This window comes from Dendropsophus ebraccatus, chromosome 3 (assembly GCF_027789765.1).
Source record: "Dendropsophus ebraccatus isolate aDenEbr1 chromosome 3, aDenEbr1.pat, whole genome shotgun sequence".
Classification (NCBI taxonomy): domain Eukaryota; kingdom Metazoa; phylum Chordata; class Amphibia; order Anura; family Hylidae; genus Dendropsophus; species Dendropsophus ebraccatus.
In genome coordinates this window covers 186,981,656-187,000,312 of record NC_091456.1, presented here as the reverse complement: position 1 = coordinate 187,000,312, position 18,657 = coordinate 186,981,656, and the positions used below count along the sequence as shown (strand labels likewise).

General features: G+C 41.8%; 1 protein-coding gene and 1 pseudogene across 2 annotated transcripts in view; one reads left to right on the top strand and one right to left on the bottom strand.

Moving 5' to 3' along the window:
- Nucleotides 1-18,657, top strand: part of LOC138786728 (oocyte zinc finger protein XlCOF6-like) — a 622,195-nt gene that overhangs the window by 509,470 nt on the left and 94,068 nt on the right. The window lies entirely within an intron of this gene.
- LOC138786761 (zinc finger protein 84-like) overlaps nucleotides 14,933-18,657 on the bottom strand; it is a 28,138-nt pseudogene continuing 24,413 nt past the window's right edge.

Sequence of the window (18,657 nt, the reverse complement as noted above, 5' to 3'; positions counted from 1 at the left end):
TCAGCACATAACGGTAAGGCCCCCGAACTGGACGGATTCACAGGGGAATTCTATAAATCCCTTATTGACCAAATTGCCCCTAGCTTAGTTGCCCATTTTAATATGTTTACCACTGGAATTATCCCAGTAGGTGCCAAGTTGGCATACATAAAAGTTATACCCAAACCAGGGAAGGATCCCCTAAACCCAGGCTCCTATCGCCCTATTTCCTTGATCAACCAGGACATTAAGATGTTGACAAAAATCCTGGCTGACCGATTTTCTGTTTTCTTGACAGATATCATAAAGGATAACCAGGTAGGGTTTGTACGTAACAGGGCGGCTGTAAATAACATTCGGAAGGTACTAACAGTTCTGGATAGGGTTCAGCACCGCCCACAGCCAGGGGAGGCTCCAGCGTTGCTTACCCTCGACGCCGAGAAGGCTTTTGATAATGTTAGATGGGACTGGCTGTGGGCGGTGCTAAACAAATTTGGAATCCTGGGCAGATGGCAGGTCTTTCTGCGGGGGTTATACACTGATCCTATAGCGAGAGTTCATACCCCTGGGCTGTTGTCTGACCCGATACATTTATCTAGGGGCACTTGCCAAGGATGCCCCCTTTCGCCCCTTCTTTTTGATCTTGTGATCGAACCACTAGCACGGTTTTTTGACGAATCGGACTTGTATGAGGGAGTACGGGTGGGCGACCAAGAAGTGCGTTTAACGCTCTTCGCTGACGACATTCTGCTCTTTATTAATGATCCCCTTATCGCCATACCTAAGATCCTGACTTTCCTGACGGACTATGGCCAACCCTCGGGATATAAGATTAATATGGACAAAAGCGAAATACTCCCCATTGGTTTATCTACCCCCTACTTGGTTACATTCTGCTGTTACTTTACCTGTCAAAGTAATGACTACCTACATTACTTACCTAGGGATCAAGGTAGGGAAAACCCCAGATACTTTGTATTCATTGAATTACCCCCCTCTTATAATCAAAATACTGGCAGAATTGAAAAGGTGGGCGTCTCTGCCCTTGGCTTTTTTGGGGAGATGTCACCTAGTCAAGATGGTTAGCTTCTCTAGGCTGTTGTATCCGTTACAAACGCTCCCCCTCTTGCTGACACATGTAGAAGTTAACAAACTACGGCAGGCATTTTCCAAATTTATATGGGCGGGTAAACGTCCGAAAATTGCATTCTCCAAGCTGGCATTGTGTAAACCTGATGGAGGACTGAATTTCCCCAATATTAGGGGCTATAATGTAGTTTGTTTATTCAGGCATGTTATAGATTGGATCCATAGCTCCTCCTTTTACTCCAATGTAGCTTTGGAAAAAGCATTTGCTCACCCTTGGGATCTCACTGCCCTGCTGCACTCCTCTCTCACATGCATGCCGTCGTTTGTTAAGAGCTCGATCATAATGAGGGACACCATCATGGCGTGGCGGCAGTTTTGCAAACTCTCTGGTTCACCTTTCTTGTTGTCTAAACGTTTGCCCTTGTTTGGTTGTCCCGGCATGCCATGGGGATGTCACCCCCAATGGGAAACTTGTTGGGCAGAGCAGGGTCTGAAGACGGTGGGGTCTTTAGTGAATACAAAGACAAAAAGTTGGTTAACCCCTTCTGATATAATGAGCAAGTTTTCGCTTCCCCCCACACATTTTCTTTATGTGCAACAGGTACTCTCTTTTTGTTATGCTCGGGTGAAAGACTTGGGAGTTGACATCTCATACCTTGGACGGTATTATCGGTGACTCTGCACATAAATTATCTATTTCTAGTCTTTATAACGCCTTCAAGAATACATTCCTAAAAATTGATCTTAAAGCTATCTTCCCCACCTGGATTAGGTGGACTGGTGATTCTCAGATTCAGGAGTGTATTCTTGAGGGCTGGAAGCTGGTGAGAGCATGTATTATTAATGAGAGGTGGAGAGAAACTTATTTTAAGTTGGCCCATTGTGCTCTATACGGTTTTAATATACGCCCCTCCCCGAATTTTCCAGATAGAGTTGTTGCCTGTCCAAAGTGTGATATGCCTCTCACGAATTTATGGCATGGGGTGTGGGACTGCAACCATTCTAGAACATATTGGCGTTCAGTTTCTGCCTATATTAACAACCATTGGAGGCTTCTGATACCGGATACCCCGCAGGCATATCTTTTCCACCAACTGAGGCCTCCTAAAGACGAGGGCACTGTGAGCACAACCCCTGAGATAGTCCACATTGTATTACATGTTGCTTTACGATGTCTGTTTCAGGTGTGGCTGGCGAAGAATGTTCCAGAGATATCTATGGTGATAACCCAACTTAAACTGCTTTTTGGAATAGACAGGTTTCATGCAGAGCAGCATAAGAGTCTAGGCACCAAAAAATTCTTTAAAAGATGGCAGTCTTTCCTGGAAACACATTATCAACCCCAGGAAATCCAGGAAATTCATGAAATTGTATTTCCCTTTCGGTGTACCGATTGGTACTGCCGGAGTGATCTAGCAGGGACGTTGGGATCTCTCCGTCTCCCGCCAGCCAACACGCGAAACAGAGCGGACATTGGAGGGGACTGACTCAGGTTGTCGAATTTTAGATATTATTTGCTAGGGGGACAGGGTGGGGCGTCTTCGATCTGGAGGGCGGATGGGACTGTGACCGGGAACCTTGAGGCTTCTTTTACCCCATATATGAGTATATCAGGCAGAGGCGAGTGTCTGGAGATATTGGGATGCTATTAGTATGTCTTTTTGTCTGTCATCAATGGAATGATGTTAAGTTGTTTTTTTACTTTGGAAATGTTTAACATAAAATTTGAATAAACATATTTATAAAAAAAGAAATACAAACGAAATGTGTGAACATTGCCGTAAACGTTCGTAAAACGTTCGCAAATATTTTTCCCACACAACTGCAGAGTGGCATTATACTGCGATTTTGGTGTGTTGGGTGCACCCAGGCATGCTCCCCCTAATGTCCCAATGTCATTCCGAAGGTGTTGGCATCGTCTAGGGAGGTTTCAGGGGGGACTTGGTGACGTCCAAGTGGTCGAATTTGGATTTCTAAGTGCCGAGAATTTTTTAACCATAGACTATAATGGGATCAAATATTCATTCGAATAATCGAATCTTGGTGACTATTTGATTTGAATTCTCGAAAGTCGAATATTTTACTACTCGCTCATCTCTAATACTCATCAGGGAGACCGTCAGGGCCGGGAGATTTATTTGTTAAACGCACTTAAGATTTCGTAATGGAAGTTTTAAAAGAATCAAGCTGTTCTGGAGATAAATGGGGTAATGATAGGTGAGAGAAAAAGGTGTCTATGTCCTGAGAAGAAGGGGTGTAGGTGTTAGGATCCTGCGTTAAATTATAGGGGTTGCTATAGTAAGATGCTAATTTTTCTGTTATGTCAAACGAGCTGTAAATGAGATGACCTGGCTGAGATTTGATAGATGATAGGATGCGGTGGATTCCGCCATCCTCCGAAAGAACTGAGTTTTCGGTATTGTTGTTACTGTGGCGACACTTTCTGGCCACAAATTTCTTGTACATAGAATGTTTATGGTTTCCTTGTGCTTTTTTGGATTCCGTTGGATTATGTAGTGTTAAAAAATGTGTGCAAGTAGATACGATTACGTACCAATCAGAGAAAACCATACTAAAGGCCACATATTGGTTTAAATAACAAACACAGAGATAGACGTGTATGAAAAGTTAGTTGCCCAGTAGCAGTCGACCTCTCGACCACAGTGGAGTAATAAAGGAAGGTCTGGTGTCTTCACGCCTTGCTGTAGCATTCTTAGTGATTATGAGTTTAATTGGTATAAGTATAAGATTGCTTTTTCTCTTAAAGGAAAGGTGTCACTTTTCTTTATTATTTTTGTTTTATTTAATTAATATCTTAAAAAATAGTTAGACTTATTTATGTTTTGTGTTTTATAAAATTACCAATAATGTGCTGCACTGGGGGCTGCCATCTGCAATAGTGTATGTGCAATGTCTCCCTGTACGAAACATAGACAATTGCTTTATGGCAGCCCACAGTACATAGTCAATAGACGGCTCCCGTCCCGTCTGCTATAATGTAGCTGAGCTGACATGCACAGCACACAGCACACATGCAGTTGAAGAGGGAGCCAGATGTTATACTTCTGGAGCCCCCAGAGAAGGTGCCCTGTGCCCAGCACTGACCTCAGCAGGTCCCCACTCTCTCCCTCTCCTCCTGCTGGGACTGTGACTGATCTGATATGGAGTTCGGGCAGCCGGGGCCCAGCTCTCTGCAGGAGGAGGGTGGAGGAGAGGCTCAGAGAGTGTTCATCTTGGGGCAGGGGGAGCTCAGCACGGGGAGATAGGACACTGATAGGAATAATAAAGATAAAAACTGTCAGTGTGTTAACCCCTTCTTTCCAAATGTCAGGACACTGCATATGGCTACTACACTGCATCTACTATATGTAAGGAGAACATGATATAGATGTGTTCTGCAGCAGCTGTGCTGCTTCACTACACTCGGACGTTGGCTTCTCAGAAACCAGGGAGCATGGACAGGTAAGTATTACTTTATTTTCTATATATGCAGCAAGAGCTGCACAGACATGAGTAACGATATATATATATATATATATCAGAGAAAAAAGTCCAGCACCAGGTCAGCATATACTATTAGAATTCCATACTTTATTAGAAAATCTTCACATAGGACAGTAATAAAAGTTTACGCGTTTCAGCGCTTCTCGCGCCTTGTTCACAACTGAAGCATGATACATACAAGCTCATATTGCTATATAAAGGGTAGTGCTGTACATCACATGACTAACCCCCAATTAAGAACCATATAACACATGTTAAAAACTTCACAGGCTTGGAAAGCAAGTTAACCCTTAAGGAGTAAGTTCAAAGTAGAAAGTGAATATAACCAATTTTTCTCATACATCATATAGGTTATTGAAAGCATGGCTAGAAAGTTGCTTACAATAAATGTAGTATATAAAGCACCAGACAATATATTTATAGACCTTAATATGTCAGGATCAAATCATGTCTTGAATTCAGACCTTCTGGGACTCTCGTTCCTAGTCTAAATATCCAGAAGGATTCTCTATTTAATAGTTTACGTCTCAGAGAACCTCCTCTTTTTGGTGGACAGATTTTCTCAATGCCCATAACTTTTAGGGACTGTACCTTTCCAGCATGGGTTTCCCTGAAATGTCTGGTTAGGGATGACACATTCACCACCTCATTGCGCACATCTGATATGTGTTTCCTAATTCTCATTTTGAGGCTGGTGGATGTGCACCCCACATACTGTACATTGCAGAGTGTACAGGTAGCAACATAAACTACATGGGTTGTATTGCAGTTTATGTAACTTTGGATTTTATATGTATTATTATTAGAACATGATGTTACTTCTTTGGAAATCGCAACATGTGAACACGTTATACATCGCTGATGTCCGCACTTATATGACCCCTTCACATCTAGCCAGGTTTGTTCCCTGGGCTTCTCTCTAACATAAAGTGAGGGGGATAGAGTCATTCCTATGGTGGGGGCTCTGCGAGACACTACTTTGACTCCTCCTTTCGTCATCACCTGCAGTTTGTCATCTTGCCACAACAGTGGTAAATATTTTTTTATTATTTTGCTTATTTTAGAAAATTGTTTACTGTAGGTGGTGAGGAAGACTACCTGTTTATTGTCCGATCTGTCCTTAGATTTCTTTTTCCTATTAGACAATTCCTCACTCAGCAGATCTTCTCTACTCACTAATGCTGCCCTCTCTATTGCTGAATCCAAAATTTCTTGCGGAAATTTCCTTTCCTTAAATCTGTCTTTTAGTTTTTCCAACTCCAATTCATATGTATCTTGCTTGCTACAGTTTCTTTTGAGCCTTAGACACTCCCCATAGGGCATATTCTGGATGACGTGTGGTGGGTGACAAGATGTAGCCATTAATATGGAATTACCTGCACAATCCTTTCTGTATGGCATAATCTGTACACAATTATTGTTCGTGTCAGCCACCAAACGCACATCCAGGAAGGATACTTCATTACCTCCAAAACATGTTGTAAATTTCAGACCATATTCATTGTTATTTATATACTCAGCAAATAGCTTGAAGGAATCCTCCGAATCCTTCCACACCAGGACCAAGTCATCTATATAACGACCGATCCACTGAATATGCTTCAGAAATTTGTTGTTTGCTGAGAATATGTATTTTTCCTCTAAGCATGACATCACAATATTGGCTAGGGGTGGTGAGAATTTGGCTCCCATACTCACTCCTTGGATCTGTAAATAATATTCTTCATTGAACACAAAATAATTGTGGCTTAAAAGAAAATCTGTAGCCATAATGATAAATTCAATTTCTGGATCTGAGTATGAGCCAAATTTTTTTAAATAGTATTCTAGTGATGTAATAGCTATCTCTCTCGGAATGGAAGGATATAATGCTACCACATCCATTGTAGCTAATTTCCACCCCTCACACCAACCAAAATTCCTCATGATATTCAGTACATGTTTCGTATCTCTCACATGAGAGGGGGTTACTGTAACCAAAGGTTGCAAGTAATGATCTACCCATGAGCCTAGTCGTTCTCCCATAGAGCCGATCCCGGCTACTATGGGTCTCATGGGGGGGGGGAAGATCCCCTTGTGTACTTTTGGCAGAGAGTGGTATGTCGGGGTAATAGGATCTTCTACCAGCAGAAAATCTGCCATTTTTTGAGTAATAGCCCCCATAACTACACCATCCTCTACCAATCGTTGAAGTTTGGTCTGAAACAACTTTGTAGGATCTGATGAAAGCCTACGATACGTATTGGTATCCGCAAGCATTTCATAATTAAGTTTTTCATATAAACCCGAGTCAAGCAGTACTACCGCTCCACCTTTATCTGCACTACGGATCGTAAGATTTTTATTATTTTTTAATTCCATGAGAGCAAGCCGCTCTTCTTTAGTTAAATTATCCTGTGCGTGGTTCAGTGTTACTGCCGACTCAAGGTTCGTTAGATCCCTCTCTACTAGCTCCTGGAATCTATCCAGTGCCTCACAGCGTGAAGCCACTGGGTAAAACCCAGGATTGCTAGTCACAAAAGATGCAGCATGTGAATTGTCCTCTATCATAGATTCTGCAGCTAGACAATGTAGATTCAAAGTGGACAGCTGTTCAGTTAAATTAGTACACATGTTAACAGAATACATATTTTCCATACTAGATGTTACCTTATCCTCCTTCTGGCTGTCAAAAAAGTGTCTTTTGACTGTTAAATTGCGAGAAAATTTATTAACATCTAGTATAGTTTTAAATAAATCAAAATTACAGGTAGGTGAAAAGTTCAATCCCTTTTGTAAGACAGACAACTGTATATCAGAGATAATTTGGCCAGACAGATTTATAACTGACAGTTCAGGTATTATTGTCTCTTTGGGTACCTTCTTATTCCCGTGTTTCCGGCCGCCTCTTCTCCTCCGTTTTTTGGAGTTTTCGTCTTTTTTGTAGTGCTTTTTTTCGTTGCTGCGGTCGATGGTCCTGCCACCGATGTGTCTGATTCGGAAGAAAGTCCTCGTTGGTCCTCAGAATCTGAAAAGCTCACATGCGGTTTATCCGCAGGACTTTTATTCGACTTGCGTTTTTTGGAGAAGCGTTTTTTTAGGATAGACCGTGGGGTAGAGGCACCATTTTCCAAATCATTTTGTTCTTGGAAATTTTTCCAGGCGTATACCTCTTTTCTTTCATAGTCCAATACATCTCTTTGGAATTTGGTGCGCTTGAAGGTCATGATTTCGCTTTCTAGTTTTTCCACATTAGTTTTAATGGCAACATTTAATTCATCAAAGCCGGTTACTTGTTGAAACTGGTTTATCTGGGTTCTGGCTTATCTGGGTTATGATGGCCACTTGTTTTTCTTTACTTAGCTGTTTTTTTTTTCTTGCCATTATACAAATTCTAATAGTCAGTTCAGTAGAATGATCAGCTGTGTATCCACCTGACTTCTGCACAACACAACTGATGGTCCCGACCCCATTTATAAGGCAGGAAATCCCACTTATTACACCGGACAGGGCACATTAGTTTTAATGGCAACATTTAATTCATCAAAGCCGGTTACTTGTTGAAACTGGTTTATCTGGGTTCTGGCTTCTTTAATTTCATCCGCCAATGCAGCCAGATATTTTTGCTCTCTGTTGATAATAAGTTTCATAATTTTTTGTGAGCACTCGGATAAAGCTGCCTCCCATTCTTCTTTAAACTCAGGGTCATATACACGTGTGGGCAATTTTTTCAACCTCAGTCCTCGTGGTATCATCTCTTTTTCCACGTATTTCATTAAGGTTTCTTTATCCCACCACACTTTTAACTCCTTAATTGTCAACTGTTCAAGCTTTCGCATAAGTATAAGTAGGTCAGAAGAGGCATTCTCACCCGTTGAACTGAGGTTCATCTCAAACACGCCTGCGGCTTTAGCCTTCCTGCTAGCGTTGTCTCCCAGTGGTATCTGGTCGATGCCTGCTTGTACGGGTGTTGATGCCTCTCCATTATCCGTTTGTGAAGATTGCTGAGACATGCTGTATCTTTCAGTCTTAGTGTGCTCAGCTCAGCTAGGTGTGCACGACCTGTTGGTTCCAGGATAATTGCAAAAGTCTGTTTGTTGGTCAGCTCACCTGCTGTGGTATAGCCGTCGGTGCACGGTAAGACCCGGAGCCAGGGTCACAGCATACCAGAGAAAAAAGTCCAGCACCAGGTCAGCATATACCATTAGAATTCCATACTTTATTAGAAAATCTTCACATAGGACAGTAATAAAAGTTTACGCGTTTCAGCGCTTCTCGCGCCTTGTTCACAACTGAAGCATGATACATACAAGCTCATATTGCTATATAAAGGGTAGTGCTGTACATCACATGACTAACCCCCAATTAAGAACCATATAACACATGTTAAAAACTTCACAGGCTTGGAAAGCAAGTTAACCCTTAAGGAGTAAGTTCAAAGTAGAAAGTGAATATAACCAATTTTTCTCATACATCATATAGGTTATTGAAAGCATGGCTAGAAAGTTGCTTACATTAAATGTAGTATATAAAGCACCAGACAATATATTTATAGACCTTAATATGTCAGGATCAAATCATGTCTAGAATTCAGACCTTCTGGGACTCTCGTTCCTAGTCTAAATATCCAGAAGGATTCTCTATTTAATAGTTTACGTCTCAGAGAGCCTCCTCTTTTTGGTGGACAGATTTTCTCAATGCCCATAACTTTTAGGGACTGTACTCCTCCTTTCGTCATCACAGATTATGCCATACAGAAAGGATTGTGCAGGTAACTCTATATTAATGGCTACATCGTGTCACCCACCACACGTCATCCAGAATATGCCCTATGGGGAGTGTCTAAGGCTCAAAAGAAACTGTAGCAAGCAAGATACATATGAATTGGAGTTGGAAAAACTAAAAGACAGATTTAAGGAAAGGAAATTTCCGCAAGAAATTTTGGATTCAGCAATAGAGAGGGCAGCATTAGTGAGTAGAGAAGATCTGCTGAGTGAGGAATTGTCTAATAGGAAAAAAAAATCTAAGGACAGATCGGACAATAAACAGGTAGTCTTCCTCACCACCTACAGTAAACAATTTTCTAAAATAAGCAAAATAATAAAAAAATATTTACCACTGTTGTGGCAAGATGACAAACTGCAGGTGATGACGAAAGGAGGAGTCAAAGTAGTGTCTCGCAGAGCCCCCACCATAGGAATGACTCTATCCCCCTCACTTTATGTTAGAGAGAAGCCCAGGGAACAAACCTGGCTAGATGTGAAGGGGTCATATAAGTGCGGACATCAGCGATGTATAACATGTTCACATGTTGCGATTTCCAAAGAAGTAACATCATGTTCTAATAATAATACATATAAAATCCAAAGTTACATAAACTGCAATACAACCCATGTAGTTTATGTTGCTACCTGTACACTCTGCAATGTACAGTATGTGGGGTGTACATCCACCAGCCTCAAAATGAGAATTAGGAAACACATATCAGATGTGCGCAATGAGGTGGTGAATGTGTCATCCCTAACCAGACATTTCAGGGAAACCCATGCTGGAAAGGTACAGTCCCTAAAAGTTATGGGCATTGAGAAAATCTGTCCACCAAAAAGAGGAGGCTCTCTGAGACGTAAACTATTAAATAGAGAATCCTTCTGGATATTTAGACTAGGAACGAGAGTCCCAGAAGGTCTGAATTCAAGACATGATTTGATCCTGACATATTAAGGTCTATAAATATATTGTCTGGTGCTTTATATACTACATTTAATGTAAGCAACTTTCTAGCCATGCTTTCAATAACCTATATGATGTATGAGAAAAATTGGTTATATTCACTTTCTACTTTGAACTTACTCCTTAAGGGTTAACTTGCTTTCCAAGCCTGTGAAGTTTTTAACATGTGTTATATGGTTCTTAATTGGGGGTTAGTCATGTGATGTACAGCACTACCCTTTATATAGCAATATGAGCTTGTATGTATCATGCTTCAGTTGTGAACAAGGCGCGAGAAGCGCTGAAACGCGTAAACTTTTATTACTGTCCTATGTGAAGATTTTCTAATAAAGTATGGAATTCTAATGGTATATGCTGACCTGGTGCTGGACTTTTTTCTCTGGTATGCTGTGACCCTGGCTCCGGGTCTTACCGTGCACCGACGGCTATACCACAGCAGGTGAGCTGACCAACAAACAGACTTTTGCATATATATATATATATATATATATATATATATATATATATAAATATACACACACACACAGCACTTGCTCCACGAAGCTCCATGGAGCTGTGCAATGGACTAGCTAAACAAGCACCGATCTAATATTGGGTGGGGTAATACGGTTCTTACTGTCAGGATCTTCTCTAGTTGCACAGAGGACAGCAGACGCTGTGCAGATGGCTCCTGTTTCTCCTCCGTCCAGCAGTACAGGCCTCTCACAACAATCCTACAACCTGTGCTGCTGGGATGGGGGGACAGAGCACAGGATTCTTGAGATATATATATATATATATACATATATATTACACAATACAGACCAAAAGTTTGGACACAACTTCCCATTCAAAGAGTTTTCTGTATTTTCATGGCTATGAAAATTGTAGATTCACAGGCATCAAAACTATAAATTAACACATGTGGAATTATATACTTAACAAAAAAATTGGAAAAAACTGAAAATATGTCTTATATTCTAGGTTCTTCAAAGTAGCCACCTCTTGCTTTGATTCCTGCTTTGCACTCTCCGCATTCTCTTGATGAGCTTCTAGTGGTAGTCACCTGAAATGGTCTTCCAACAGTCTTGAAGGAGTTCCCAGAGATGCTTAGTACTTGTTGGCCCTTTTACCTTTATTCTGCGGTCCAGCTCACCCCAAACCATCTCGTAGCACCCCATCACTCTCCTTCTTGGTCAAATAGCCCTTACACAGCCTGGAGGTGTGTTTGGGGTCATTGTCCTGTTGAAAAATAAAGGATGATCCAACTAAACGCAAACCGGATGAAATAGCATGCTGCTGCGATATGCTGTGGTAGCCATGCTGGTTCAGTATGCCTTCAATTTTGAATAAATCCCCAACAGTGTCACCAGCAAAGCATCCGGAGACCATCACACCTCCATGCTTCACAGTGGCAACCAGGCACGTAGAGTCCATCCATTCACTTTTTCTGCTTTACACAAGGACACGGTGGTTGGAACCAAAGATCTCAAGGTTGGACTCATCAGACCAAAGCACAGGTTTCCACTGGTCTCATCCATTCCTTGTGTTCTTTAGCCCAATCAAGTCTATTCTGCTTGTTTCCTGTCCTTAGCAGCGGTTTTCTAGCAGCTATTTTACCATGAAGGCTGCTGCACAGAGTCTCTTCTTACCAGTTGTTGTAGAGATGTGTCTGCTGCTAGATCTCTGTGTGCCGGCATTGACCTGGTCTCTAATCTGAGCTGCTGGTAACCTGCGATTTCTGAGGCTGGTGACTCCGATGAACTTCTCCTCCGCAGCAGAGGTGACTCTTGCTCTTCCTTTGCTGGGGCGCTCCTCATGTGAGCCAGTTTCTTTGTAGCGCTTGATGGTTTTTGCAACTGCACTTGGGGACACTTTAAGGCTATGTTCACACTGCGTATGAGTCTGGCCGCATTTCGTACGCCGCCGTACATGTGCGGCTGAAACTACGGGCGTGGGAAAAATAGACATGCGTACGGGCGTATGTTCGCGGTTCGTAGTACAGTTATGCTTCCCTAGCTTGTTTCGAAGCGATCTGAGGCAGGTCATTTACTTGGAAATCTTCGCCCAGCCCAATAAAACTCACAGAACCTTTTGGATCGAAAAATCAAGTTCAATTTGGCTGAAATAAGTACTTAGTACGGGACCGCATGGAAATCCACGGCCGTGTTTATTCTTCACGGCGCCGTATACGATCCGGCCGTAAGCTCATACGTAGTGTGCACTGTGCGGGCGTATATCGTATACTTTCAAGCGAACGCATCAACCTCAAAACTACGTGCGTATATTCGCGGTTCGCACTACGGCCGGAATCATACGCAGTGTGAACATAGCCTAAAGGTTTTCCCAATTTTTCGGACTGACCTTCATTTCTTAAAGTTATGATGGCCACTTGTTTTTCTTTACTTAGCTGTTTTTTTTTTCTTGCCATTATACAAATTCTAATAGTCAGTTCAGTAGAATGATCAGCTGTGTATCCACCTGACTTCTGCACAACACAACTGATGGACCCCATTTATAAGGCAGGAAATCCCACTTATTACACCGGACAGGGCATACCTGGGAAGTGACAACCATTTCTGGTGACTTCCGCTTGAAGCTTATCAAGAGAATGCCAAAAAGTGTGCAAAGCAGGAATCAAAGCAAAAGGCGGCCACTTTGAAGAACCTAAAAGATATTTTCAGTTGTTTCACACTTTTTTGTTTAGTATATAATTCCACATGTGTTAATTCATAGTTTTGATGCCTTCAGTGTGAATCTACAATTTTCATAGCCATGAAAATACAGAAAACTCTTTGAATCAGAAGGTGTGTCCAAACTTTTGGTCTGCACTGTATATATGAATTTTTATGTTTGTACAATTCCACTAAAGAATAAGCATCATTATCAATTCCTGGTGACTGGTTCTCTTTAGGTTCAGAGCCACGTTTCCAAAAGGACGGCAGAGAAATCCTAAAGCCAGAAACAGTATATAGTGTAGTACAGCATATAATATAGTATATGGTATTAAAGGGTCACTGGAACTACTAAGAAGTCTGTAGAGCTGGAGGGAAACTTCTTGGTCCAGGTCCAGTTGAACCTCTAAACAATGGCAGCCATTTGCTTTAGGAAAACTCTACAGACCTGAATGATGGAAGGAGGCGTCCGTGTTCCTATGAAAGGTTTTTACACTTGTGACTTATTGTACATCATATACCTGATCACGTGCCCCTGTGACCTCAGATACTTGGAGGAGACCACCCAGAGGATCCAAGATGGCGTACTACAGCACAAGTCTACTATCCTCTGCCAGACACCAGCACAGCCGCACATACAGGTCCTGGACTATATCCCCATGCCACACAGTGGTGGTAACAGGATAGAAAGATTATTAGCAGTAGAGTTCTTCTGGATACACACTTAGAACCCCATAGACAAAACAGAGAATACAAGATATTCTACCATTAAAGGGGTTATCCGGCGAAAAAAATTATTCACAGAATAACACACATTACAAAGTTATACAACTTTGTAATGTATGTTATGTCTGTGAATGTCCCCCTTCCCCGTGTCCCACCACCCCCACCCGTGTACCCGGAAGTGGCCGCGTCATCAGCCGCTCAGCCGCGATTGGCTGAGCACAGTTATGCTCAGCCAATCGCGGCTGAGCTTCGGATGACGCTGCAGAGGGCGGCCAGCACTCGGGAAGATCCGCCGGACTCACGAAGAAGACGTCACTGCTGACGATCGGAGACCGTGGACGACACGACATGCGGTGAGTATAATGCACCACACTTCCGGGTCTAGCGTGGGTGGGGGGAAACACGGGGAAGGGGGCCATTCACAGACATAACATACATTACAAAGTTGTATAACTTTGTAATGTGTGTTATTCTGTGAATAATTTTTTATCGCCGGACAACCCCTTTAAGGACATGAGACCATCACTCGGCAGTTTATTATGTTTTTTTTTATTCTTTTTTATACAGACTTCATCCCCTTTCCTCCCGGGCCAATTTTCATTTTCGCACCTCCTTGTGCCATAGCACTTGCGATTTTTCACCTACAGACCCACATGAGCCCTTATTTTTTGCAACACCAATTGTACTTTGCAATGACAGACTTAATTATTCCATAAAATATTCTGCGAGACTGGAAAAAAATAATGTGTGTGGTGAAATAAAAAAAAAAAAAAAAAGTTGCAATTCTTTTTATTTTGGGGGGTTTCGTGTTTACCAGTTTGCCCTATGGTAAAACTGACATGTTATCTACGTTCCTCAACTTATATTTTATTTGATGGCTTTTTAAAAAAAAATTCAATTAACAAAAAGTTCTTTAAATTGTTAAATTCTGATCCTTAGAGCACTTCTATCCGTCGGTCTGTGGGGCTGTGCGAGGTGTCATTTTTTGCGCCATGATCTGTACTTTCTATTGGTACCTTGCTTCCGTATATACGACTTTGTGATCACTTTTTGTTACAATTTTTCTGGATTTGCTGTGACAAAAAAAAAAATCTGTAATTTTGCACTTTGGCAGCTTTTTGCACATACGCCGTTTACTGTGCGAGATCAGAAATGTGATAGTTTAATAGTTCTGGTGATTCCAATATGTTTATTTATTAATTTCCATATATATATATATATATATATATATATATATATATAAATTTTTAACCTGCAGAGCCTGGAGGAGTGAAGTCTGATTATAGCTCTATGAGGTACACAGGGAGCTGCTGTCAGTAAGTGTAGTGAGAACTGTTGCTTATACTATACACTGGACTATTTTACTATAAAATACAGATTTTCCTTCATAATTATTTTGAAATCATTATATTTATTTACATCATTGTGAGCAAGACATTGGCTTCTACCTTTTGTGAGTTCTTTGATGTTTATAAAGATTTGGTTTCTAATTAAAACATTTCCTACAACCTAAACATGAAAATGGCTTCTCACCTGTGTGAGATCTCTGATGCGTAACAAGAACTGATCTGTGACTAAAACATTTTCCTTATTCCGCACATGAAAATGGTTTCTCCCCTGTGTGGGTTCTCTGATGCCTTACAAGTTCTGATTTCTGATTAAAACATTTCCCACATTCTGAACATGAAAATGGCTTCTCCCCTAAGTGAGTTCTCTGATGGCGAAGAAAATTTGATTTGTCAGTAAAACATTTCCCACAATCTGAACATGAAAATGGCTTCTCCCCTGTGTGAATTCTTTGATGTGTAACAAGCTTTGATTTCTGAGTGAAACATCTCCCACATTCCGAACATAAAAATGGATTCTCTCCCGTGTGGGTTCTCTTATGCGTAACAAGAACTGATCTCAGAGAAAAACATTTCCCACACTCCGAACATGAAAATGGCTTCTCCCCTGTGTGAGTTCTCTGATGGCGAAGAAGATTTGATTTATGAGTAAAACCTTTCCCACATTCCAAACATGAAAATATCTTCTCCCCCGTGTGGGTTCTCTGATGCCTAACAAGTTCTGATTTCTGATTATAATATTTCCCACATTCCGAGCATGAAAATGGCTTCTCCCCTGTGTGAGTTCTCTTATGCGTAACAAGAACTGATCTCTGAGAAAAACATTTCCCACACTCCGAACATGAAAATGGTTTCTCCCCTGTGTGAATTCTTTGATGGCGAAGAAGATTTGATTTGTCAGTAAAACATTTCCTACAATCTGAACATGAAAATGGCTTCTCCCCTCTGTGACTTCTTTGATGGATAACAAGTTCTGATTTTGTAGTAAAACATTTCCCACACTCCGAACAAGAAAATGGTTTCTCCCCTGTGTGAATTCTTTGATGGCGAAGAAGATTTGATTTGTCAGTAAAACATTTCCCACAATCTGAACATGAAAATGGCTTCTCCCCTCTGTGACTTCTTTGATGGATAACAAGTTCTGATTTCGTAGTAAAACATTTCCGACACTCAGAACATGAAAATGGTTTCTCACCTGTGTGAATTCTTTGATGGCGAAGAAGATTTGATTTGTCGGTAAAACCTTTCCCACAATCTGAAAGCTTCTCCCCTGTGTGAATACTTTTATGTGTAACAAGCTTTGATTTCTGAGTAAAACATTTCCCACATAATGAACATGAAACTGCCTTCTCCCCTGTAAGAAGTTTTTTGCGGGTGAAGCATGAGGGTGTATCTGGAATAGTGGACGGCTCCTCATATGTATCTTGTGTGATATGATCCTCTGAGGAGATCTGATGTCCCCCTGAGCTCCTGGTAGAATCATCTGCAAAGGAGAAAACACCATTTCTCTTATTTCCCAGTAATAGAAGCTTAAACATATTGCAGACATGGAAAGTTACTCTTTTTTATGTAACATAATAAGAATGATCAGATCTGTTCCCATCCACAGGAAGTGTCAGGGAGAAGAATCTAGAAGCTGGAGGCCGGGGAGATGACGTCCTTAGTAGGAAAAGTAATGGAAACTCTTCTCAAAAATTCGGACTACTGACCCCCTACATACCGATAACCTGCTGGACCCCAACCAGCATGGCGTTACTGGGGGCAGATCACCGCTTTTTCTCCTATTTTCTGCATAAGTCACGTGGTGCAGTGATGTCCCCGACCCGGCCGACCTCTGGCTACATATGTCCTTGGTAAGTGGTCAGAGCCTTCCAAACAGCTCTCTGGATGACCCTCCCCGAACAAGAGAGGTCACAGCCACAAAGGGCAAAGTATTACGTCTGTTAATCTGGAGTTGCCGTCAGTTTCTGTATAAGCTATAATATACTGGGAGAATATAGGGTCAAACCGTCTAAGCTGAATAGTGGTGGGAATAAAGGGCCATGAAGTCTTGTCGGAGGCCTTTCCTGCATCTAAACTAAGTATAATGGTCAAAGGTCATGAGGGGTCACAAACTCGATCATTGAAAAATTCTCGACTCTAGTAACAAGCCCTCTATAATTTATCGCTCGCTCTGCACTACTTTGTGTTTGGGATCTTTTTTTGAACAAACAAAAGACTCAATATCATCACGAAGGGAACATGGACCGCGGTTCGGCTGTATGTATAACGCTGATTTCACCATATTAATTCTTAAAAAAAAATAATTAAGGTGAGTATATGACATAACTGCTTGTGATCACATTCCCTGTTAATTGCTTAAAAAAACTATTTTCAGCAGGTGCGCTGTAAGATGAGGACAGTCACTATAGATGCAGCAGCAGGAGACTGATAGTGATATATTATAATATTCCACACAGAATAGTTACAGCCGGTGACTGAGGAGAATGTGTGACTGTTCTCTGCATTTAGTGGTCACTACTCACCTGGGCGGTTACCTGTAGTAATGTCCTCCTTATACTGCTCATCACTGCTGTCATCTGTCACCTCTTCCTCTTTTATTGTCATATCTGGAGCATTGGTCTCAATTAGATCTTCCCCCTGATTCATAAGATGTGAGAGAAATATTGTAAGAGTCATCAGACAGTAGGAGAAGTCAGGTGGGATGTACAGATCATAGGGAACATCTCCATCTACCTGATCCTGATCCTGAGGAAGAAGAGGACGGGGACATCTCTCTGGTGCTGTTCTCTTACTGAATCTGACTGGAGGGAACACATACAGAGACTGAATTCATTCTTTCCATCCAGATAATACAGAGAGGAGGTGTGTATATAGTCCTGTCTATTACCTGCTGATGGGAGGGGCTGCTGATCCTCCAGCATCACATCCTTGTACTGATCCTTGTGTCCTTCTACATACTCCCACTCCTCCATGGAGAAATAGACCGCCACGTCCTGACACCTTATAGGAACCTGACACACACAATGATCACACAGTCATCCCCCCCACCCTCCAGTGGTGTTACTGTATAATGTCCCAGCATTCCCAGCAGCCACAGTCTCACCTCTCCACTCAGCAGCTCCACCATCTTGTTGGTGACTTCTAGGATCTTCTCTTCCTCCATTTCCTCATGTATCAGGGGCCCCGGGATTGGGCTCAGGGTTCTTCCCCATCCTTCACACCCAGGGGCCCCACAGCGCCCACTAGAGGACTTCTTCACTACTGTGTAATCCTGTGTATGGAGAGACACATTACTATCACTCCATCCATTCCCAGAATCCCTCACCTCCCCAGTCCTATCCATCTGTTATTCCATAGATAAGAATGATGTCATGATGACATCACTCCCAGAATCCCTCACCTCTCCAGTCCTATCCATCTGTTATTCCATAGATAAGAATGAGGTCATGATGACATCACTCCCAGAATCCCTCACCTCTCCAGTCCTATCCATCTGTTATTCCATAGATAAGAATGATGTCATGATGACATCACTCCCAGAATCCCTCACCTCTCCAGTCCTATCCATCTGTTATTCCATAGATAAGAATGATGTCATGATGACATCACTCCCAGAATCCCTCACCTCCCCAGTAAGCAGGAAGAGT